General features: G+C 40.5%; 1 long non-coding RNA gene across 1 annotated transcript; it reads left to right on the plus strand.

The window, feature by feature from the left end:
• Positions 1-6,778: 6,778 nt before the first annotated feature.
• On the plus strand, positions 6,779-23,378 carry LOC123385456. Its single transcript, XR_006597981.1, has 3 exons — positions 6,779-7,974; positions 12,012-12,106; positions 20,362-23,378. It is a non-coding gene; the product is annotated as an uncharacterized LOC123385456 (long non-coding RNA).
• Positions 23,379-26,510: the final 3,132 nt, after the last annotated feature.

Raw genomic sequence — 26,510 nt, forward strand, 5'->3', positions numbered from 1 at the left:
GTCCTCTAATCACTGATTCTCTGTTCTGCTTCATCCGTCTTTGTCACCGCGGCATCCATCCGTGATTGCAGCTCAGTTATAGCATTTTTTATTTCATCCTGACTAGTTTTTACTTCTTTTATCTCTGCAGAAAGGGATTCTAACCTATTTTTGACTCCAGCTAGTATTCTTATTATTGTGATTCTAAATTCTGGTTCAGACATTTTGCTTGTATCTGTGTTGGTTACACCCCTGGCTGTTGTTTCTTCATGCTCTTTCTTTTGGGGGTGAATTTCTTCGTTTTGTCATTTTGAAGGGAGAAAAGGAATTAATGAGGTAGAAAAATTGAAATTAAAAAAATTGAATTTAAAAAATGTTAAAATTTAAAAATTAAACACGCACACACACACAAAGTCGAATAAATGATGCTAGATCCTAGGGGTATTTTGGTCTGTGTGTTGAAAGTGGTTTGAAATTTTGGAGAAAAAAGTGGGGGGGGGGGGAAGAAATTGTTTGAAAATTTGAAAAAGTGAATACACTGTAGTAGACTAAAATAAAATGATGGAAGTAAAATAGAATGGAAAATTTTACATAAAAATAAAAAATATAGGGGTGCCTGGGTGGCTCAGTCAGTTAAGAGGCCAATTCAACTCAGGTCATGGTTTCGCAGTCCATGAGTTTGAGCTGTGCGTTGGGCTCTGTGTTGATAGCTCAGAGCCTGGAGCCTGTTTCAGATTCTGACCCTCTCTCTGACCCTCCCCCCATTCATGCTCTGTCTTTCTCTGTCTTGAAAATAAATAAACGTTAATTTTTTTAAAAAATGTAAAAAACATAGTAAAAAATTAAAGAAAAAATATTTTTAGTAGAAATTGAAAATAAGAATGAATTTTTTCTTCTGTATTCAAGAAAAAGAAAAGATACAAAAATGAGACAAAAGAGAAAAAGGAAATTGAGTATTTGAAAAAGTGAATACACTGAATTATAGTAAAATAAAATGATGGAAGTAAAATAGAATTTGAAAAAATTTACACAAAAGTAAAAAATATAGGAAAAAATATTAAAATATTTTTTAAGAAAAAATGAATTTGTTCTCTTTTTTATTCAAGATAAAGAAAAGAAGTGAAAAAGGAAAAAAAAAAGAAAATTGAATAGATGGACCTGGACCTGCTAACAGATTGAAATAGGACTGAAATTACTTCATTTTCCCCTAGAAGTAAGTCTATGAAGTGCTTTATAGTCCATAAACTAAGCAGGTGGGGAGACTTGTGGTTTTGAAGAGTGAGATTGGCCCAGTTGGGCGGGGCTTAGTGTAATGGCTCTGTTCTCCACTAGATGGCACTGCTAGCCTACTGGGGTGGAGTGTTGTGGCGCTCATAGGTGCCTATGTGCATGCGTGGGAGTGGTGAAAAAGGCCTCACCCAGTTACCCAGTCTCTAGTATTGGAACTCTGTTCTCCCCGATCAGCAATTGTGCACCCATCCTCTGTCTTCAGCTCTCGTCCACTCCCTGCTTTTTCACTGTCCATGACCAAACCCCAGGCAGTACCTCTCTCCCTAGGTTTGTCTCAGATGAGGCTCTTTTCCCCAGTCCCTTATGTCTGAAGGACTATGGCTTTGATTTGTTCTGCCCCTCTATGGGAGGGTCTCACTGAGCAATGGCCAAATGTTGGCTGCAACCAGGAACACTTGCTGGACTCTGCTGTTGCCGGTGCCCCGAGACTGTGGCCAGGTGCCAGCCTGCCCCGGAAAAAATTTGCGAGACAGTGTAGCAGCAGCGTTTCAGGGATTATGGAAAATCACAACACACATCTGGCACCAGGCCTCACCCTTAATGACCTTGTTGCAGCACCAGCAAATCTGGCCATTCTCTGGGGTCTGCTGGGACCAGGTGGCTTCAACAGTCTCTACCAAATGTCCTTCTAGCAGTGGAACCGCTTTTCCCCATGGGGCCTGAGAACCTCTGAAATGCCCAGAGTCTAAGAGACCCCCAAAAACGAACCACCAGAGTCCAGAGTCAAAGCTAAGCAGCAAGGGTCATTTATTGCAGGTTCGAACCTGGACCTCTGCGCCCCCGTTGCCGGTGACGCCAAGAGGCCCTGAGAGAGGTTTTTACACCCCTTTTATAGACAGGTACAAACAAGTCATGGGGAAATCAGGAATTTTCCACAGTTACAGAGCTGCGATTGGTTGGTGTTTAAAGTTGGACACTTAACAGTATTCGATTGGTTCCTGCCTTTAGGTCAGACCACAACCGGGGGTACGGGTATCACAATGATTGATCAGGAATACACGGATGTGCCAAGCAACAATGATTGATTAGGAGTACACGGATGTGCCAAGTAACAATGGTTGATCAAGAATATACGGATGTGCCAGGCAATAATGATTGATCAGGAATACATGGGCGCGCCAAGCAATTGTACAGAAGCGGAACAAGCTGGCTAAGCTTGGTTAGGTTTCAGTTTCCCATAACTTAAGCTTTTAAGTTTCAATTTTCTCAGGCCTCTCATTCCCCCCTTTCTCAAGTACCTGAGGACCCAATCTTGGGTCCTACAGTGTTACCTAATCAAGCTCGCTTTCCATGTCTAGGAGCTGATACTGTGGTCTAAGGACCATAACCTGAATGGTGTTTAGTCTGTCCCTGATAAACTTTATTATTTTGTTCGGTGTGCGAGATCCTCTTGGAGCTATTTAATTTTGGTCCGAACTATTCCTGATTTATTGGCATAAAAGCAACATTTTTCTTGTAGGGCTAAGGAGATGCTGCCTTGTTCTGCGGTTAGCAGATCTAACCCTCTTCTATTTTGTAACACCACTTCTGCTAGGGAATCTAGCTGATCCTGCAGATCCTGGATTGTCCCTGACAAGGCCTCGACATCATTAATTAGTTGCCGAGAGAGTCGCAGATAGGAGTGTATGGAGACTCCTAATCCTGCTGTCCCGATAGTTAATGCACCTGTAATTCCTAGGCTTGTCAGGAGGGGGATAACAACCACAGCTCGTTTGGATCTGCCAGTTGCAAAGTTTAAACTAGGGATGGGCATGGGGGTTCCAGCAGACGGCGGCTCCAACTGAGCCATGGCAGCCGGCTTGAAGTTGCATATTATTATCACTAGCTTTTGCTGCCCTGTTACTCTGTAGGATAGCTGTAAAGTGGGTAGTGGAGTTGTCTGGCCCTATACATTGCTGATAGGAGTCATAACAAGAGCTATGCATCGACTCCTGGAAAGTAGAGCAAGGGCATTCTGCTGTGGGGGGCAGGGGCTTAGGTTTGTCAACACATAACCACTGCTGTTTTTGGGGTCCTGTGATGTCATAGGTCTGGGTTAAGTGAGCAATTGTGGTCCCACAGTCTTGGGTTTGAGTGTATCTTCGCTGATAGTGACCACCCCTTCCTATAGAGCCGGCTGTTAGTCTTTTACCATGTGGCAGGGTAAGGGTTCTAACTACGCCACCTCTGCCATCACAGGGCCTTCTATACAGAACTTTATACAATTTCTGTTTGTCAACGGGGGCATTTAGTCCTCCCTCCAGGAGGTTGAGGTTGAGGGCTAGTAGGACAAGGGTTACTATCCTGAACATGTCTAGGGGAGGCACGGCGCAAGGTTAGTTTGAGGGGGTTTTTCTTACTCCAGTCTACAGTCCAAGTAGTATTTTTATCAGTGTGTCCCACGAGGTCAGACAACGGGTTGACAGGCTTCATGTGGGTGTGGTGGATCCAGGTGGGGAGGTTATCTACCTTGATGGTGGTGGGAGTCGTCAGGATGATTTGGTAAGGTCCTTTTCACCTGGGTTCAAGGTTCTCCTGCCGGTGTCGCTTGACGAGGACCCAGTCTCCTGGATGATACTGATGAGGAGTGGGTGGGAGTTCTGCCTCATACAGTTCTTTTAGTTTAGGCCACATGGCCTCATGAACCTGCTGTAGAGCCCTGAGAGAAGACAAGAGGCTGTTATCTTGGTCTAATTGAATGAGGTTTGACTTAAGATTAGGTGTGGGTCTGCCAAACATGATTTCATAGGGTGTAAGGCCCAACTTGTATGGGGAGTTGCGAACCCTGTACAGAGCGTAGGGGAGTAACTCTACCCAATTAGCGCCAGTCTCCATAGTCAATTTAATAAGGGTCTCTTTTAATGTTTTATTTATTTTTCCTACTTGTCCTGAACTTTGGGGCCGGTAGGCACAATGTAATTTCTAATCTGCCCCAAGTACGGAAGCCAATCCCTGACTTACCTTAGAGACAAATGCAGGTCCATTGTCTGACCCTATCATGACTGGAAAACCATACCTGGGCAGGATTTTTTCTAGGATCTTTTTGGCTACTATCTGCACCGTTTTCTTCTTGGTTGGAAAGGCTTCAGTCCATCCTGAAAAAGTGTCTACGAACACTAGTAAGTATTTATAGCCGTATTTGCTGGGCTTTACCTCGGTGAAGTCCACTTCCCAGTGGGCTCCTGGTATGGTTCCTCTTTTTCGGTGGCCTTGGGCTGTGGCGTGTGGGTGCGCGTTCTGGAGTATTTTTGTCAGGATTGCGTGGCCCAATTTTTCGGGAAGGATAAGGCGGTCTCTGGAGTCCCTCCACCATCCGTCTGTATCTTGGGTCATGGGGAACTCGCACATCCAGATAAGATCATCTTCTGAGTATTCAGGCTATGGGGGTAAATCTCGGGGCCCTGGGTCTGGTAGCTGTGCAGGTATTACTTGGATGGATTTTTGTGCTACCTGGCGTGCAGTTTGATCAGTTAGGTTATTTCCTCGAGAGATTGGATCAGTTATTTTTTTTGGTGACCCGGGCAATGTACTATAGCCAGTTTTTAGGGACCCAAATAGCGGCCAATAGGGCCAGAATTTTATCTTTATTTTTGATGTCTTTGCCTTTAGCAGTGAGTAGTTCCCTCTCACGGTATATTGCCCCATGTATATGGGCCGTGGCAAAGGTATACCGGCTGTCTGTATATACAGTTACTTTGCGGTCCCGCCCCATTCTTAATGCTTGGGTCAATGCAATTAGTTCTGCCCTTTGGGCAGAAGTCCCTGTGGGCAGAGCCTCTGCCCATATCACTTCAGTCTCAGATGTCACTGCTGCCCCCGCATACCTCTGTCCTTGATGGACGAAGCTGCTTCCGTCAGTAAACCAGGTGACCTCACCATCAGGTAACAGCGGGTCCTGTAGGTCTTTCCTTGTTCCGTGGATCTGCGCTAGGATGTCGGCACCGTCATGGAGCGGGGAGTCCAGGTCAGGGTCGGGTAGCAGCGAGGCCAGGTTTAGAGTTCGGGGAGGGGTGTATGTGGTCCGCAAGGGATTTAACAGGAGTCCCTGATAGTGGACCATCCGAGCATTGCTCATCCACCTATCAGGGGGCTGCTTGAGTACTCCTTTGATGGCGTGGGGTGTGGTGACATGTAACTCTTGACTCAGGGACAGCTTATCGGCGTCTTTAACCATTAGGGCTGTAGCCGCTATTATCCGGAGTCAAGGGGGCCATCCTGCAGCTACAGGGTCCAGTGTTTTTTTTCTTTGAGAGATAGGCCACTGGTCTGGGCCACGAACCTAGATGTTGGGTTAGCACTGCCTTGGCTATGCCTTTATGTTCATCCACATATAAGTGGAAGGGCTTAGAGATATTGGGCAGTCCTAGAGCTGGGGCCGATAGGAGAGCTCTCTTTATCTGTTGGAATGCCTGCTCAGCTTCCGCAGACCATTCAAATGATGGTTGGTTTTTAGAGACTGCGTGTAAGGGGTTTGGCCATGGCTCTGACCCCGAGCGCAGTTGCTTCTTTTTGGAACAGTCACGAATCCAATGTCCTTTTTCTTTACAGTAGGCGCATTGGTCTTTGTCTAGGGGGCGCCTAGGGGGGCGAGTTTTCTGCTTATCCTCTGGAGCGTCCCGATTATTATATACCCGCTGAGCAATGCGGAGTAAATCCTGGATCTGTTTTCCTTCTAAATCCTCTAATTTTTGGAGTTTCTTTTTGATGTCAGGGGCAGCCTGGTTTACAAAAGACAGATTTTCAGGGGCCTCAGGGTCCATGGGAGTGTACTGCCTAAAGGCTTCCATTAATCTTTCTAAAAAGTTGGCAGGGCTCTCTGTCTTACCTTGTATTACCGAGTACCCCTTGGCCAAATTGGTGGGCTTGCGTGCTGCAGCCCGGAGACCCGCCATTAGAGTCTGGCGATAAATGAGCAGTCTCCCCTACCTTCTGCCGAGTTGTAGTCCCAATCAGGCTGAGTCAGGGGAAACGCTGCATTAATGAGGTCAGGGTTAACAGTGGGTCGACCATCTTCCTCGGGGACCAGCTTCCGCGCTTCAAGTTGCATTCTCTCCCTTTCTTCCGTGGTGAACAGGATTCGCAAAAGCTGTTGGCAGTCATCCCAGGTAGGCTGGTGGGTGAACATTGTGCTCTCTAGGAGGGCTATAAGATCTCTAGGGTTATTAGAAAACCGAGCATTTTGGGTTTTTCAATTATATAGGTCACTGGTGGGGAAGGACCAATACTGGAGTCGGGGATTGCCCGTTTCATCGGGGGGTCCTATTTCCCACAGGGGTAGGGCTACAGTGGAGTGGGGGAGGCGAGAGCTTGGCTCACACTGGGTGCGCCCGCGAGTTTGGCCGGCTGGCCCTTCACGGTTGGTTTCATTTTTAATAGGGCTAGGCACGGCTGCTGCCTGTAGCCTCCCTGGTTCTGGCACAGCTACCGCTTCCCCCCCCCCCCCCCCCAGTTCCCCTTGAGGGGCAACCAGCGGGCAACAGGTGCGGCGGCCGCTTTGGGCAGATCCTGGGGTGCAAGGGGAGGGGGAAGATAGGGTGGAGGGTTTTCAACAAGATCTTGCCACACGGGATGTAGGGAACCTGGTCTGGGTGGCCCTGACCTTGGCAGCTATAGGCAAACAAAAAGTGCCCTCAGTAGGCCAGCCCACCCCGAAAGTGGGCCACTCAGACCGGCAGAAAGTGATGAGTCTCGACCGGCGGATGTCCAGGCTTAGGTTATGGCCTCTCTCCCTTCTTCCAGCCCGGACATCCTTGAAATTAGCTAGAAGAAGGGAGAGAGGTGTACTCTGGTTCTGTCCCATAGCCTGTATAGGAAAAAATAAATGGGCCAAGTTAGTTTCTGTTCCAGAAGTGAGTTGGATATACCTGCAAGGGAGAAGAGACAAGTTAAATCGCAAGCGCGGCGGCAAACAGAAAGTGCCTTGGAGAAGAGACCAGATACAGAACGGGTGTCCGTAACCCAAACAGAGTTCTGATGGGCCAAAATAGTGCCCCAGACAGGAGCTAGAGGACGTCTCCTCCTGGTCCCGACTGACTTCCCTATAGCGCGTCCGCCAGGGCTAGGTCAGTCACTGATACAGATCCCGCGCGGGAGAGCCAGAAACGAACAGACAACAGACACAGACACAGACACAGACACAGACAGAGCCGGCTTACTTACCGATCGGTCTCAGAAATGACCCGTTGACTTGGGGTCTGGTGGGTTTGGGGGGGGGGGCTTCCCGGCCAACGCACCAAATGAAATGCCCAGAGTCTAAGAGACCCCCAAAAACGAACCACCAGAGTCCAGAGTCAAAGCTAAGCAGCAAGGGTCATTTATTGCAGGTTCGAACCTGGACCTCTGCGCCCCCGTTGCCGGTGACGCCAAGAGGCCCTGAGAGAGGTTTTTACACCCCTTTTATAGACAGGTACAAACAAGTCATGGGGAAATCAGGAATTTTCCACAGTTACAGAGCTGCGATTGGTTGGTGTTTAAAGTTGGACACTTAACAGTATTCGATTGGTTCCTGCCTTTAGGTCAGACCACAACCGGGGGTACGGGTATCACAATGATTGATCAGGAATACACGGATGTGCCAAGCAACAATGATTGATCAGGAGTACACAGATGTGCCAAGTAACAATGGTTGATCAAGAATATACGGATGTGCCAGGCAATAATGATTGATCAGGAATACATGGGCGCGCCAAGCAATTGTACAGAAGCGGAACAAGCTGGTTAAGCTTGGTTAGGTTTCAGTTTCCCATAACTTAAGCTTTTAAGTTTCAATTTTCTCAGGCCTCTCACCTTCCGGACCCCACTCTCTTCCTGGGGATTTGCCCTTCCCACCAGAGCACCGCCAGGTATCGAGCTGCAGAGTTGCAGACTTTGCACTTCCCTTGTTTACAGTCTTAATGGAATTTAAACCCTCTCCTTTCTCCTTTCTCCCTTTTTAGTTTAGTTCCTGCAGCTGTTTTCAATTTTCCACTTTCTCTCTAGCTGCTTTTGGGGAGGAGTGCTTTTCCTGTATTCTTCCCCCAGTCTCTGTCCTCTGTCCACCCACAAAAGCAGCTCCCTGCCCGCTGCAGCTTCTTTCTCCCCATGCTCACGTCTCCGCGCCATGTACCTGCTGAATTCTGTGGTTCAGGTTGTGCAGATTGTTGTGTTAATCCTCAAATCAGTTTTCTAGGTGTGCAGGATGGTTTACTGTTGGTCTGGCTGTATTTCATGGATGGGAGACACACAAAAAACTTCTATGCTATTTCCCCATCTTGGCTCCTCCCCTAGTGCCTTCTATTCTTTTCGCAAACCTAGCTAGTATCCTATGATTGTTCTTTTAAATTCTGTTTCAGATATATTATTTATATCTGTTTTGAATAAATTCCTAGCCATCACCTTTTTTTGTTCTTTCTTTTGGGCTGAATTCCTTGTGTGTGTGTTAGGAAAGCCTGTTATAGTTCTTGCTCCTGAGAGTAATGGCTAGCTTAAGGAGAGGTCCTATACTGTCTATGGCCCAGTGCTTCAGAAGTCTTTCAGAGTGCGCACTCTGCTGTTATGTTTTGGCTGCTCTTTCCCTTAGGTCAGTCCTCTGCAGAATTTCTCCTTGCCAGCAGTGGATAGTGTTTGGATCTTATCCTGTGTGTGGCATTTTAACTAGGTGTGCTTTGGTCTGTTTGTTAAAATAAGCCTGAGTCTATTGTCACTAGAGCTGAAGCTTTGCAGCACTCTATGATCAGTAGACTTGGTGCATGCCAGGGCTTTGTTCTGGTCTTCTGGGAGATGGGCCTGCTGTGCTGGTTCTCAAGCTGACTTGCCCTGGTAAAGATGCACTAGCAGTGCACAGGGGGCGGGTCTTGGTGTAAGTGGCTTCAGTCTGGGAGCTCTGTGTTGCTCATTGAGGTCTGTAAGTGCCCAGGGGCAGGGAGATAATGGCATTGCCCAGAACGCTTGATCCCAAAATGGGGAGTTCCTACCTGCCACTGTTTAGCTGTGTTACAAAATTCCACATTTTAGGGACCTGGCACATGTGGACCCAAGCTGATCATTTAGATCATTTAGGGGAGTGTCTCACCATGCTGCGGCTGGTCCTGGTTTGTCTCAGAAAAGCAGTTGCACAATTCTACAGGCGCTCAAAGTTTATGGTAAAGCAGAGCAAAAAGCCAACAACAAGGTTTGTTGCCCTCAGCAGGTGTCTCTGTTCTTATACTAATGAACGGGACAGCATTGATGCTGCCAGCTCTTTTTTCCCCTGGGAGGCCATACCACCTCTCCCAAGTGCACTCCAAGAAAGGGATCTGTCTCTTGCAGTGAATTCCAGGGGACCCTCAAACAATGCTGTCTGCTCCTGGACCTCTGGCTCCTTTCCCACAGGAGCACCACTATGTTCACCAGGGTCCACTTGGTGGTGGCAGAGACTTCTAAAACTTAAGACTTTGAGCTCCACGGCTTGTAAAAACTTAGGATAATTAGCCACTCTAGTTTTCCTAGTCACTGGTTTTGGGGACATGTTTGTCTTATGTAGTCCCTTGTGTGGTGTTTCTCTCTGTTTCTCTCTCTACTCTCTCTGAGATCAAGGCTCACTCTCCTCCACAGCACCTGTGATTCTTTTCTCCCCAGAATGATGTCTCCACAACTCCTACCTTCCATGATGTGGCTTCTTTTCTTCCTCTAGTTCTGCAATTTGTTCTTTCAGCATTCAGATCTACTTCTTGGGTGTTCAAAATGATTTGATATTTATCTCGCTGTGTTTGAGGGATGAAGCAAGCATAGGGTCCTAATACTTCTCCACCATCTTAACTTCTAGAATGCTCTGTTATATTTAAATATGCAGTCCTTTCTACTCATTTCTCTGAAGTCATTACCTTATTTTTATTCAGTCTTATATTTGAGTTTAGTATTAATTTCTGAAATTCCTTCATTTTTAATTCTTTTCTGAGTTTATGAGTTTTTCTAACCCTATGCTTTTCTTTCACACTTTAACATATTTAAGCTTATTTTGAAATAGTAGACTATAGTTTTCATCTGTTTTGTGTGCTTTCAACATTTATAGGCATGGTATTCTACTCCTTATCTTCCTTTTTGCTTATAGTATCTTTGTACGTATAAAATTTGGCCTTGTTTTCTGTTGTTTATTTTTATGAAAAAATAATCTACCTGACTTTCTTAAAGTAGACTGTTGCAGATGGGTTTTCTAACTTCTTTGTTCTAGGGTTTCCTTCTCTGTTATGCTAGTGAAGTGTTAAAAAATATGATGGCTTCTTTTTTGAGCTATATTGTATTCCCCTCCCCAGTTTTTACCTGAATATTCTCTTTTCTTTATCTCTACTGTCACTATACTACTCAATTTGATTCTTATCTCAGATGTTTCTCCTCATTGTGGGGCTATACTTGAGAGATCCTTTACATGATTAGCTTTGAGAGATATATGGTCAAGACTGCTTCATCCTCTTCAGACTGTAATATGGACCCCTGATGTTAGAGTGTGCAAAATACTTCCTAGTTTCAGCTGCTATTCTTAAGTTGACCCCTTGAACTTTTCAGTGAACACCTGTTGGGTTTTTTTTTTTTTCAGTTCAATCAGCTGTTTCTTGCTTCTCTTTTCTTCTCTCTGTTATTGGTACTGTGCAGCTCTTGTAGTTGGGTTTTTTTTTTTTTTATGCCTACATTTTGTGTTTTGTAGCGCTACCTTTACCCTAGTTTGTTTTAAATATTGTTCCTGGGCTTTTTATATTGCTACCATAATTGCTTTATCTGTTTCTATGGTGAGATTTAGGTAGATTCCAAAACTATGTTGCTTCTGTTGCTATTTCCTAGAATCCTCTATGATTTGTATTAAAAAAAATAAAAGCTATGCTTATGTCTTCTTTTGCCTACAGTTTTTATATTAGTTTGTTATTGGTTTGTCAGGGCTGCCATCACAAAGTACCACAGACTGGATGGCTTAACAACAGAAATTTATTTTCTCATTGTGAGAAGTCAAAGGTCAAGGTATTGGCAGCATTGGCATTTTCTTGAGGACTATGAAAGAAGGTTCTGTTCCAGGTGTGGATGGCTGTCTTATACCCATGTCTATATATTATCTCCTCTCTTTTTCTGTGTCCAAATTTTTTCTTCTAAAAAGGACACCAATCATATTGGATTAGAGCCCACTCTAGACCTTATTTTAATTTAGTGTCTCTTTTAAAATCTTATCTCTAAATGCAGTCATGTTGTGAGGTATTAGAGGTTAGAGCTTCAACATACAAATTTGGGGGACACAATTCAGCCCATGTCAACTATGTATGTTTTAACGACTTGAAAATCTGTAGCAATATCTCTGGTCAAAATTCTTTTTTTGAGCTTCAGATCATATAGTCCAATACCACTTGGACAGGTACACTTTCATACCATGTGTATGCTCTCAGTGGTTAGCACAGTTGATTGGATGAATAAGTTACCTAGTAGGCAGTTGGATATGTGGTCCTGCAATGCTTCAGACATAATATGTCCACAGTTGTGCTCATTTTATTTTCCTTAAACTTGTTATTCTTTTTGCCTTCATTATCTTGGTAAGTGGCATTAATATGGTCACTTTGTTTCTTAGTTATTATAACCAGGGTTATTATAAACTCTTCTCTCTCACATGCTATCTCTGAAGAGTTATAAAAGTCTTTAGTTTCTATTTCCTTAACATTTTTTCTCTATTCCGTTTTCTCCACCTGTGACACCTGATATCTTGATTCAGAGCCCCCTTTATATCTTACTAGAATCACCCCTTTAAATTAACATTGATTTTATTTATTTAGGAATTGGCAATACACTCACATGGTTCCAGGTTAAGAAGTTCTAGTGAAATGTATGTTCCCACTCCTATTTCTCCACCTGGTTCACCTCTCCAGAGGTAATTAATGTTATCAGTTTCTAGTGTTTCTTTCCAGAGATATTTTATGCATATGCTGTTTTTCATGTACTGTGTGTATATTAAAATCATAAAATTCTTTTGTCTTTTTTACTTAAATGATGGCATACACTACGTGTTGTTCTACAATTTTTGTTTTTGTAATTTAATAATAACTTTTTGAGATCATTTTATATCAATACATAAAATGTTTTTTTAGCATTAAATTATTTCATGTTCTGGATGACTATTAAGCATTTAAGTGCCATAAATAACCTTGTATATAACCTTCTATGCATGTGCAAATGTAGCCATAGAATGAATTCCTCCAAGTGGAATTGGTGAGTCAAAAGGTATATAGATTTTCAATGCTGACAGATGTTGCCAAATTGCCCTTAAATTTGTCTTTTGCAATAGTTATTTTGACTGATCTCTCTGCTTTGAATTCACCCTCTTTGATGCTGCCAGAGGCAATTGCTAAAATGAAACTCTAATCATGTTACTCTGTTTCTTAAAACTCTTCAGTGACTCACAGTTACTTACCAGAAAAACATGAACTCCTTGGTTTGGAAACCATAACCCTCCTTTTTGGGTATTTGCTTATATGGTCAGGCTCACTTTTTATCATTTCTCTTGGTACATTTTACACTCTGTTTAAACTAGTTCATGTTTCTCATACAAGCTGTGCTTGTTTCCTCTGCTTGGAATACCTGATAATCCTTCAAAACTCAGTTTTGTTGCCTCCTAGGAAATGGAGTAGAACACATGTTGATTCTTGGTATCACAGTGCCAGGAACATACCTCTAAGATTGCCCTATTTCACTGAAGAGTAATTACCTGTTCATATCTGTCTTTCCTAGCCTGTCAGTTAAATAGCTATAGAATTGATACCACACAAAGAAAATATAAAAGGAATATATAGAATCTAGTCAGGCAATAAGGAGATTCATTGAATCCAAGGAAATGAAGGAAATCATCTGTAGCCCCAGGTGGGTAAAGCAAACCATTTGCCCAAATGAGATGATAAAAAAAAAAAAAATAGAAGTTATGATCAAAATTGGGTAAACGTGAAATGTATAGGACACCCATGGGAAGCATAATGCCAATATGCACAGCTACCTTTCCAGTCTCCCCCCTCTCACTTTATCTCCAGTAATATCAGACTACAGTATATAATTGTTCCTTAGACTAACCATACTGTTTTTACAGGTCATGCATTCTGCTTAGAACTTCCTTACTTATTTTAGCAGCTCTTCCCTCAAAACCCAGATCACATGTTAACTCCTCTGGAAAACTGTCCTTAGAACTGAATCATTTCTTCCATTCTAATACTTCTGAAACTTGAACTTCTTTTTTTCATTATTCAATCATACAATATTGTAATGCAGTTATTTGCATACCTATTGGCTTTGCCTAGCAAGACCAAGAGCTCTTTGAAGGCAGAAATATGTCCTGTTCAGTACCTCCAGGGCAGTGTTTTAGACATAGTAGTTGCTCATAGTAGTCAACTGACTGTGTACTCTGTCATCTGTAGTATAATCTAGCGGCCAAAACATGGGCTCTGCAATCAGACTGCTAGTTATTTTATTTTATTTTTTTTGGGGGGGAAGTGAGTTTCTGATTTACTTATTATCCTAACAAAGGAACCACAGTAAAATAGTAGATGCTAAATAGTTGTTGAATTAAATCAAACTTCTGGTTAAAAGTTCCCGAATTAGAAGGAAATTTTTTTTTAATTTTATTTTTTTAATTTACATCCAAATTAGTTAGCATATAGTGCAACAATGATTTCAGAAGTAGATTCCTTAATGCCCCTTATCCATTTAGCCCATCCCCCCTCCCACAACCTCTCCAGTAGCCCTCTGTTTGTTCTCCATATTTATGAGTCTTTTATGTTTTGTCCCCCTCCCTGTTTCTATATTATTCTTGTTTCCCTTCCCTTATGTTCATCTGTTTTGTCTCTTAAAGTCCTCATATGAGTGAATTCATATGATATTTGTCTTTCTCTGACTAATTTCACTTAGCATAATACCCTCTAGTTCCATCCACATAGTTGCAAGTGGCAAGATTTCATTCTTTTTGATTCCCAAGTAATACTCCATTGTGTGTGTGTGTGTATATATGTATATATATATATATATATATATATATATATATATATACACCACATTTTCGATGGACATTTGGGCTCTTTCCATACTTTGGCTATTGTTGATAGTGCTGCTATAAACATGGGGGTGCATGTGTCCTTTCAAAACAGCATACCTCTATCCCTTGGATAAATACCTAGTAGTGCAATTGCTGGGTCATAGGGCAGACTGCTAGTTATTAAAACAGGATCTATCACTTGCTAGTTGTGTGAACTTGGAGAAGCTACTGATCCTCTTCAGTGCCTCAATTTCCTTATGTCTACACTAGAGATATTAGTATTTACCTCATAGGATTGCAGTGAGAAGTGAAATAACCATGTGATTAGCATATAGTATATACTCATTTAAATATATAGCTGGCTATGTCAAATAATTTCTTTGGTCAATTTTGTTAAAAGCAGTGCCCAGATTCCAAAAGTCACACTTCAAGTCCTTGATATTAATGTCAATTCCACATTCCATGTTCTGGACTCTTTAGATGCTTCCTACCTGCCTCCCCCCACCAACCTGCTGTTGATCTCTGGCAACATTTTTTTTTTAATGTTTATTTTTGAGAGAGAGAGAGGGAAAGAGAGAAAGAGAATGAACATGAGCAGGGAAGGGGCAGAGAGAGAGGAAGACACAGAATCTGAAGCAGGCTCCAGGCTCTGGACTGTCAACGCAGAGCCTGGCATGGGGCTCTGACCCATGAACCATGAGATCATGACCTGAGCTGAAGCTGGGTGCTTAACTGACTGAGCCACCCAAGGGCCCCTCTGGCAACATTCTTGAGTAGATCATTACTTAGTTGGCATACAACCACTTAGGAAAGAAAGCAGTGTTAATCGAGATTGAAGAGGATTCATTAAGAACTAGTGATGGCAAATTACTCTTAATCTTACTTTTGAAGAGAGCATTATTAGAGTCATATCTAAGGGTATGGAATCCAAAGTGGGTCTGAGGTAACTACTTAAGCACACACAGAAAAGAAAAATAAATAAAATATCCTAGGAGAAGAAAAATTAGGATTGAATACTCAAGTTAAGGGGAGATGTTAGATAATACATGATGTATTAGTTACTAGGACTGCCATAACAAGATATCACAGATTGGGTGGCTTAAACAACAACAACAACAACAACAACAAATATATATATATATATTTTAACAATTCTGGAGGCTTGAGACTGGAGATCAAGTTACCAGCAGAGTTGATTTCTTCTGAGGCCTTTCTCCTTGGCTTGTATATGGTCATCTTCTCCTTATGTATTCACATGTTCTCTTACATTTGTGTTTTAACCTCCTCTTCTTGTAAGGACACCAATCACATTGGACTAGGATCCATCCTGATGACCTTTTAACTTAATTATCTATTGTGAGATCTTATCTTAAATACATTAATGTATTTTGTAATGGGGTACTGGGGCTTAGGACTTCAATATGTGAATTTTGGGGAGACATATTCAGTGCATAACACACAGTACTATATAGCATACAGTTCTGTCCAACTGCAAGAAGGGGACCATATGTTTGGTTCTGTAATTCCTTTTTTTAAAAAATTTTTTAGATGTTTATATATTTATTTTGAGAAAGAGACAGAGAGTGTGAGTGGAGGAGGGACAGAGAGAGAGACATAGAATCCAAAGTAGGCTCCAGATTCTGAGTTGTCAGCACAGAGCCTGACATAGGGCTCAAACCTGTGAACCATGAGGTCATGACCTAGGCCAAAGTTGGAGGCTTAATCAACTGAGCCACCCAGGTGCCCCCAGGTTCTGTAATTCCTAAAAGTGAAAAAAAAAAAGCTGGGGGGATAAAATCACTTACAATATCCACCATACCACCATTCATTTGAGCTAAGACCTAAATGATGACACTGATATAGAAACTGAGAATTCCAGGAAGAGGGCCCAAAGGCCCAAAGATGGGAAAGAATTTGGCTGGAGTATTTGGCCAGGTCTGGCAAATTCAGTAAGGGATTTTAGATTTTATTCTTTTGGCATGGGAAGGCTTTGGAAAGTTTTAAGTTGGGGGTAACATGATACAATTAATGGTTTAAAAATAATAATTGGCTTCTAAAGAAAGAAGGGGTGTGTGTACAAATGGGCAAGAGTAGCAGCAGTGAGACCAGCAACAATGCTACTCAAAGGGCTAGTCCTCAAAAAGATAAAGATGCATCCCTTCTATCACTAAGAAAGTCTTCCGATGGAAAAAAGACAGTCTCTGCACCAAATGGTGTTGGGAAAACTGGACAGCGACAAGCAAAAGAATGAAACTAGACCACTTTGTTACACCATACACTAAAATAAAATCCAAATGGATAAAAGACCTAAATTTATGACAGGAAAATCCTAGAGGAGAAAATAGGAACTTCTTTGACCTCAGTCACAGCAACTTCTTACTAGACACGTGTCTGGAGGCAAGGGAAATAAATGCAAAAATGAACTACTGAGACCTCCTTAAGATAAAAACCTTCTGCACAGCAAAGGAAGCAATCAACAAAATTAAAAGGTAGCCTACAGAATGGAAGAAGATATTTGCAAATGACTTATTGCATAAAGGGTTAGTATCCAAAATCTTTAAAGAACTTACCAAACTCAACACCCAAAAAACAAATAATCTAGTGAAGAAATGGGCAGAAGACATAAATAGATACTTTCCCAAAGAAGACATCCAGATGGCCGGCAGACACATGAAAAGATGCTCAGCACTGCTCACCATCAGGGAAATACAAATCAAAACCACAATGAAATAACACTGCACACCTGTCAGAATGGCTAAAATGAACAACTCAGGAAACAACAGATGTTGGCAAGGATGTGGAGAAAGGGGAACACTTTTGCACTGTTGGTGGGAATGCAAATTGGTGCAGCCACTCTGGAAAACAGTATGAAGTTCCCTCAAAAAATTAAAAATAGGGGCACCTGGGTGGCTCAGTCGGTTAAGCAGCTGACTTCGGATCAGGTCATGATCTCTCGGTCCGTGAGTTCAAGCCCCGTGTCGGGCTCTGTGTGACAGCTCAGAGCCTGGAGCCTGTTTCAGATTCTGTGTCTCCCTCTCTATGACCCTCCCCTGTTCATGCTCTGTCTCTCTCTGTCTCAAAAATAAATAAAACGTTAAAATTTTTTTTAAAAATTAAAAATAGAATTATCCTATAACTCAGCAATTGCCCTACTAAATATTTATCCAAAGGATACAAAAATACTGATTTGAAGGGGAACATGCACCCCAATGTTTGTAGCAGCACTATCAATAATACCCAAATTATGGAAAGAACCCAAATGTCCATCGACTGATGAATGGATAAAGAAGATGTGGTATCTGTATACAATGGAATACTACTCGTCAATGAAAAAGAATGAAATCTTGCTATTTGCAACAATGTGGTTGGAAGTAGAATGTATTATGCTAAGTGAAATAAGTCAGAGAAAGAAAAATATCATATGATTTCACTTATATGTGGAACTTAAGAAACAAAACAGATGGACATTGGAGAAGGGGAGGAAAAATAAGATTACAAAGAGAGAGTGAGAGGCAAACCATAAGAGACTCTTAAATACAGAAAACTGAGGATTGCTGGAGGGGTGTTGGGTAGGGGGATGGGCTAAATGGGTAATGGGCATTAAGGAGGGCACTTATTAGGATGAGCACTGGGTGGTATATGTAAGTGACGAATCACTAAATTCTACTCCTGAAACCATTATTACAGTATATGTTAACTAGCTTGGATTTAAGTTAAAAATAATAAAATAAAATAATAAAAAAATAAAATAAAATAAAATAAAATAAAATAAAATAAAATACAACCATTATAAAAAATAATTCCAGAAATTAAAACAAAGGAAAACAACAATCCACTGTATTACTACCTTAACAAAGCAGCTCTTTCCCCTATATTCTTTCTCAGGCCTTTATATAAATGCAACCATGATTTTTGTATATTTGTGAGCACATCATGGACACAATTTTATATTGGGTATTTGACATTATACACTAAGCATTTCTGTGATGCTGCATGGTAATTATAAATTATTATAAATGCATGTTGTAAAAATTTTAGCAACTTCTTTTTTTTTTAAATGTTTATTTATTTTTGAGACAGAGAGAGACAGAGCATGAACGGGGGAGGGTCAGAGAGAGAGGAAGACACAGAATCCGAAGCAGGCTCCAAGCTCTGAGCTGTCAGCACAGAGCCCAACGCGGGGCTCCAACTCACAGACCGCGAGATCATGACCTCAGCCGAAGTCGGATGCTTAGCCGACTGAGCCACCCAGGTGCCCAGAGCAACTTCTTGTGTGTGTATGTGTGTGTGTGTGTGTGTGTGTGTGTGTGTGTGTGAGAGAGAGAGAGAGAGAGAGAGAGAGAGAGAGAGAGAGCGAGCACAAGAGTGAGGAGGAGGAGGGGAGACAGAGAGAGAGAGAAAGAAGTGGGGCTCCCCCGAAGCAGGGCTCATGTTTTACCTGAAGCAGGGCTGGTGTTCACCCAAAGTGGGGCTCATGCTCACCTGATGTGGGACTCAAACTCACTGTGAGATCATGACCTGCTCCAAAGCCAGATACTTAATGACTGAGCCACCCTGGCGTCCTTTAGCAACTTCTTATACAATTAAGTCTTTACTGATCACATACATACACACAAAAAAGAAAGTTTTCCTATGGGGAAAAAACTGTTAGCTGAACTAAGCATACACTTAGTGAAGTAGTGGATTTTCATTTTGGTGCAAGTTTTTTATATTATTGTGGATTAGAAACAAACGGTTCTTGTCTGTGGATCTCACTTTGAGTTATACTTCTAAGGCTATTACAGTAGTCCAGGTTAGAGATAACAGTTGCTGGGACTAGCATGATAATGGTAGAGGTGGTAAGAAGTGGCACATTAGGGCTCTATCACAGTGGAAGAAATGATGCGACTTATTTAATTTCATTGCGGTGGGAGTAAGAGGAATGCAGAATAGCTCTCAGATTTGGAGCTTGAGTAAGAGGGTGAATGGTAGTATTATTTACTGAGTTAGAGAAGAGTGGGAGAGGAGCAGGTTCGATGGGAGAAAATCAAACGTTGTTTTAAACATGTCATATTTGAGAAGCCTGTTAGACATTTCAGAAATGTTGGGCAAAGAGTCTTTAGTTCCAGAGAGAGGTCAGGACTTTACATTTAAAAAATTTTTTTGAAAAGTCAATTTGTTCACATAGTTCAAAAATCTAAATGTAAACTGTAATGAAGTGCAAATTCTTTCTTCCATTCTTGTCCTCCATCTGTCTAGTTCCTTCCTTACTTTAGATTCTTATGTATACTCAAACATATTTTTTTATGTTTATACAATTATATACAAATACACATTCTTGTTTGTTCTCTCTTTTTATAAGGGACTACTTATATTGTTTTGCACTTTGCTTATTTCTCTAAATAGATCTCTTAATAGATCTCTCTTGAGATCTTTCTATAACACCATATAGCTTCTTCATTCTTTAACAGTTGCATAATACTTGGTCATATGGTTATTTATTTGACCATAACTTATTTAACCAGTCTTCTATTAAAGGACATTATAATTGTCTTAGTCAGCTTGGGCTACTTAAACAAAATACCATAGTCTGAATGGCTTAAATAACAGCCATTTAATTCTCACAGTTCTGGTGGCTAGGAATTTCAAGATCAAGGTGCTGGTAAATTCAATCCTTGATGAGGACTCTTTTCCTGGCTAGCAGATGGCTACCTTCTTACATTCTTACGTTGTCTAGAGAGGAAGTTCTGTTTTCTCTTCCTTTCTTATAAGGGTACTAATCTCCTCATGGGGTTCCACTATCATGACCTTATCTAAACCTGAGTTTAAACTTCAACTTATGAATTCTAGGTGGACACAGACATTCAGTCCATAACAATGATAGTTTCCAACTTGATTATTTCCAAGATCCCTTTTCAGTTTTAAGATTCATGATACTCATTATCAAGTGATTATTCTCAGTACTATCTCTTTCTTCTGTCTTCTCCAAAAAGGATGTATAAATTGTGATCTGGTACTTTTAATTATTTTTAACAAGTTATCTTTATGATGAGCTAACAAACTCTTCAACATTTATTATAACAAATATTTGATGAGTATCAGCTAACAATATGTGCCCATCACTCTTCTAGGTATTGGAGATATAGCAATGAACAAAGATCTCTGTCATGAGCTTACAAGGGCAAGACTAAAGGTAAATAAATAAAATATGGAATAGACACCTATAAGAACTAAGAAGAAAAACAATAGAGCTAGGGAAGAAGATGTGTGTGTGTGTGTGTGTGTGTGTGTGTGTGTGTGTGTGTGTGGCAAGATATCACTGTTCAAAGTATTTTTCAATGATTCCAGTATTTGGGTTATTGGAGATCTCTGGATACCTGTTTGTTTGGGTCTGTCTTCTATCACTTCTCACTCATCCTCTAACTTCCTCAACTAGCTCACTAGCTTCCTTCTCTGGATTCTAGGAGTAACCTACACTTTTAAGCCTTTATTTCCATCTCTTTTCCCAGGCTACTATCCTTTTGTTTGGTTTGGCCTCTCTGCAGCCCTGCCATCTTGGTCCCTGATTATTGCTGATATGCCTTACCTAGCCTCTGTAACAACTTTAATCCAAGACTGAGCCCATAAGATCAAAGCTTGTTCAAAATGAAGCTGAGTCTGGTGACCAAATTAATCTCTCTTTATTAAGTGAAACTAAAAGATTGCAGACATTTCAACTATATAAATAAATAAAAGGGAAAGCAGGAAAATCAAAGCCAAAATCCAGGTCAGTTACTGATACTCAAAAATACCCTCAAGCTTTAAGTTTCTTTGTTGGGCCCAGCATTACTCCCTAGGGTGAGTACCTTTTAAATTCAACAAGGTGGCCTCAGGCCAAAGATATCCCATTGATTCAATTAACTCCACTTTCTCAGCTCTGATCTTTTATTCCAACTTTTGTGTACTGTACTTTTTTCTCTGTTTAGGTCCTTACTCAATCCCTGGTGTCTGATATAATACTCTAACATTTTAGAAAGAGCCTATCTACATTTCTTCTCTCTCTGGTTTACACTGGTTTCCAACATCTGGATTACTGTTTTTTGTTTGTTTTGTTTGTTTTTTTTCCATCTATTGCTTTGCTATAACATTCCTGTGAATCAAAGTCCCTAGTCGTGAATTCCTATCCCTGAGAGGGCAATGTGGCATCATCATATTCGCTGCTCTTCTCTAATAAAAGCCTGTACAGTTCTGTTTTTCCATTTGGGTTATCTGTTGAGAGTCCATTTTATAGTGATATCAGGATATATAGAATGGTGCTAAATTAAAAACATTAATGCAAGGAAGTAAGGATGGTGTAGGAGTTGGAAAAAATCCAACAGACTCAGAGAGTTATGATAAAGAAGGCTTCTTAAAAATTTTAGTTAGTGTAAGTTTTGTTTCAAATTTTCTGCAAGGGCAAATGTCCCTTGTAAGTCAATTCAAAGAATTTTACTCCCATTAGGAATATTTTATAGGAAAAGAGAATGGTTATATAATCCTTAGACTAGCCATGTTAAAAAAAATCTAGTTCAATAGAGATCACTAGACTTTTCACTGGCAATTGCCTGGGTGAGAAGAATGGAGTTTCCTACAAGTCTTACTTTATTATTATTATTACTTACTTTATTATTTGTCATTGTGTTTCTTTTTTTTAAGTTTTTTTTTCTTCTAAGTTTTTATTTAAATTCAAGTTAGTTAACATATAGTGTGGCATCAACAAGTCTTATTTTTAAAAGTAAAGATACTAAATATAGGTTGAACATTTATGTGTACCAGGCACTTTACATGTATTATCTCATTTCGTCTATACAACCACTAACAGAATTAGAGTAACTCATACAAAGCCATACAGTGAGTGATGGAACGGGTATGAACCCAGGTATTTCTGAGCCTGTGCTTTTGAGTGTTATACCATCTTCCCCCTAACCTTGCTTGCTCATAAGAACATATTTAAAACTGCAGGTTTCCAGGCCTTTCTCTTAGACATTTTGGTTCATTGGGTCTGGAACAGAACCCTGGAATCTCTATTTTTACCAAGATCCTTGTGTGAGTCTAGTAGGCAGATGAATTTAGGATACCTTGCCCTTTTACTCTTTAATGCTAAGTAATAAAAATAAACTTTTCTTCATCTCTAAATACCTAGTGCTTACATATTCAAAGAAATGAAACCAAGCCAAGCACATTATCTTATTTGTAAAGAGAGTCAAGTTTTTATTAAGAAACGAAAAGCCACATCGCTTCTCGGCCTTTTGGCTAAGATCAAGTGTAGAAACAAAAAGCCACATCTGGTTATAATGCTCCTTTCCTTAACATGTAAACACGATCAAGTGTTCATCATTCTTGAAAACTAGCTGCCATCTTGTCTTTTTCTTGCCTTCCTTCTTGCCTTGTCAAGCTTCTTTGAACAGTCACCCAAATTCATGGTCTACAATTCCTTATTTTTCCTTTATTCCTTATCTCACAATGGTTTGGTTTTTGCATTATGTTTCTATAGAAACTGTGCTTATCACCAATAACTTCCTGGTTGGATTCATACCACGTCTTACCTAACCTAACCTGACTTTCCTAGAAAAAGTCTTAATTCTATAAAGTTTTTATGAAAATTGCTTACATATTTTATCAGGAATGCTCATTTCTTCCAGAAAGAAGCTTTTGATTATATCAACTAAAAAGTGCCATCACAGACCAGGTTTGGAACAATTTTTCTCTTATAGTTGGCAGCTGATTTTGAAAAGCAAGGGATAATAAATAGTCCAAAAGAAATGATAAGCCAATAGCCAAAATGGACATATGAAAGGAAAGAGCATGGTTAGATGGAATGGAGTCCAGAAGGAAGAATGGATAATGGGCAGAAGGGACAATGGGAGCTATGGCTGATCAAACTCTTCTGGCCCCAGGAGAAGGACAGAGGCTTGGTATTTATAACATGGATGGAAGGAAGATAAGTCTTTGTAATGATTACCTATTGACCTTATTATACATTATTAGGAAGTTACAGCTAAGAAATTATTTTAATCTCATTTCATTTTACCTATGCACACCTGGACAAATTTGTAACAGATTAACTCATTCTTTCCTTTCTTTCTTCCTTCCCCTTCCTTCCTTCTTTCCTTCCATTCTTTCCTCCTTTTTTCTTAAAAAAATTTTTTTTAAACAGTGTTTATTTTTTATTTTCTTTTTTAACATTTTTTAAATTTATTTTTGGGACAGAGAGAGACAGAGCATGAACGGGGGAGGGGCAGAGAGAGAGGGAGACACAGAATCGGAAACAGGCTCCAGGCTCCGAGCCATCAGCCCAGAGCCTGACGCGGGGCTCGAACTCACGGACCGCGAGATCGTGACCTGGCTGAAGTCGGACGCTTAACCGACTGCGCCACCCAGGCGCCCCATAAACAATGTTTATTTTTGAGAGAGGGACAGAGTGAGAGCAGGGAAGAGGCAGAGAGAGAGAGACAGACAGACAGAGAATCTGAAACAGGCTTCAGGCTCTGAGCTGTTAGCACAGAGCCCGATGTGGGGCTTGAACTCACAAACTGTGAGATCATGACCTGAGCTGAAGTCGGATGTTTAACTGAGTGAGCCATCCAGGTCCCTCTTCATTTTTCTGATTTTAATTCTAGTGTAGTTAACATACAGTGTTATATTAGTTTCAGGTGTACAATATAGTGATTCAATTCTATACATTACTCAGTGCTTATCATGATAAGTGTACTCTTTAATCCCCATCACATATTTCACCCAACCCCCTACCCACCTCCTCTCTGGTAACCATCTGTTTGTTCTCTATAGTTAAGAGTCTGGTTTTTGGTTTGTATATCTTTTTTCCCTTTGTTTATTCATTTTGTTTCTTAAATTCCACATATGAGTGAAATCATATGGTATTTGTCTTTCTCTGGGTAACTTATTGTGATTAGCATTATATTCTCTAGATCCATCTATATAGTTGCAAATGGCAAGATTTTACTTTTTTAATGACTAAGTAATAGCCCATTCTGTATATCAAAGTATATTAATACACACACACACACACACACACACACACACACACACACACCCCTTGTTTATCCATTCATCTACCAATGGACACTTGGGCTGCTTCCATAATTTGACTATTATAAATAGCGCTGCAATAAACCTAAGAGTACACATGTCTTTTCAAATTAGTGTTTTTGTATTCTTTGGGTAAAACCTAGTAGTGGAATTAGTGGATCATATGGTATTTCTATTTTTACTTTTTTGAGAAACCTCCATACTGTTTTCCACCGTGGAAACTAGTTTGCATTCCCACTAGCAGTGCACAAGAGTTCCTTTTTCTCCACATCCTTGCCAACACCTGTTGTTACTTTTGTTTTTCACTTTAGCCATTCTGACAGGTATGAGGTGGCATCTCATTATGGTTTTGATTTGCATTTCCCCTGATGTGAGTGATGTGAGCATCTTTTCATGTGTCTGTTGACCATTTGTATTTTTTTTTAAGATTTTATTTTTAAGTATCTCTACACCCAATGTGGGGTTTGAACTTACAACTCTGAGATCAAGAGTCACATGCTCTACCAACTGAGCCAGCCAGGTGCCCCAGCCATCTGTATTTCTTTGGGGAAATATATGTTCTTTTCTGCCCATTTTTAATAGGATTTTTGTGTGTGTGTGTGATCAGTTGTATAAGTTGTTGATATATTTTGATACAAATCTTTACTGGATATGTCATTTGCAAATATCTTCTCCCATTCAGTAGGTTGTCTTTTAGTTTTGTTGATTGTTTGCTTTGCTGTGAAAAAGATTTTTATTTTGATGTAGTCCCAATAGTTAGTTTTTGCTTTTGTTTTCCTTCCCTCAGGAGACATATCTAGAAAAATGCTACAGCTGATGCCAGAGAAATTACTACATGTACTCTCTTCTAGGATTTTTATGGTTTCAGGTTTCGCATTTAGGTCCTTAATCCACTTGAGTTTATTTTTGTGTATGGTGTAAGAAAGTGGTCCAGTTTCATTATTTTGCATGTAACTGTCTGGTTTTCCCAACACCATTTGTTGAAGAGACTGTTTTCCCCATTGCATATGCTTGCCTCCTTTATTGAAGATTAATTGTGGGTTTATTTCTGGGGTATCTGTTTTGTTCCATTGATAAATGTATCTTTTTTTTGTGCCAGTACTATTATATTTTTATTACTACAGCTTTGTAGTATCTCCTGAAATCTGAGGTTGTGTTACCTCTAGCTTTTTCAAGATTGCTTTGGCTATTCAGGGTCTTTTGTAGTTCCATACACATTTTAGGATTGTTTGTTCTAGTTCTGTGAAAAATGCTATTGGTATTTTGATAGAGATTGAATTAAGTGTGTGGATTGCTTGGGTAATATGGACACTTTTAACAATATTTATTCTTCCAATCCGTGAGCATGGAATATTTTTCCATTTCTTTGTATTGTCTTCAATTTCTTTCATCAATGTTTTAAAGTTTTCAGAATATAGGTCTTTCACCTCCTTGGTTAAGTTTATTCCTAGGCTTTTTATTATTTTTGGTGCAATAGTACATGGATTGTTTTGTTAATTTCCCTTTCTGCTGCTTCATTGTCACTGCATAGGAATGCAATGAATTTCTGTACATTGATTTCTTATCTTGTGACCTTACTGAACTCATTGATGAGTTCTACTAATTTTTTTTTGGTGGAGTCTTTATGGTTTTCTCTCTCTATAGTATCATGTCATCTGCAAATAGTGAAATTTTACATCTTCCTTACCAATTTGGATGCCTTTTATTCCTTTTTCTTGTCTGAGGGGTGTGGCTAGGATTTCCAGTACTATGTTGAATAAAAGTTGTGAGAGTGGACATACTTGTCTTGTTCCTGGCCTATCTACCCCCTTAAAGTCATGAAAACAATGTTTTTTTTTTCATAAATTTGTAACAGCATGATAGTGATATAAGGGCCCTGGACTCCATATATGAACATCTAGCTGCAACTTCCTCTCCACCCAACACTCCATATTAGGTAGCAACAACAATTTCTCATGGAAATAGAGAAATACGGGAGTCTAAATTAAAATATTTGTCCATTTTCATCCAGGTCGGGTTTAAAAAAGAAGAGCAGCTGCAGTTTTGCCAAGTTCAGATTCACTTAGTGAAAAAATGAATAGTCCTTGACACTCACTTCCTGGGAAGATTTTTGTCCAGGGTACTACTTTGCATAGGTACATGTTTACCAAGTCATAGCTATTAAAGTCATAACCTTAAATGAAGCAATGAAGCACATAATAAATTGTTTAAA

Source organism: Felis catus, chromosome B2 (genome assembly GCF_018350175.1).
Source record: "Felis catus isolate Fca126 chromosome B2, F.catus_Fca126_mat1.0, whole genome shotgun sequence".
Classification (NCBI taxonomy): Eukaryota; Metazoa; Chordata; class Mammalia; order Carnivora; family Felidae; genus Felis; species Felis catus.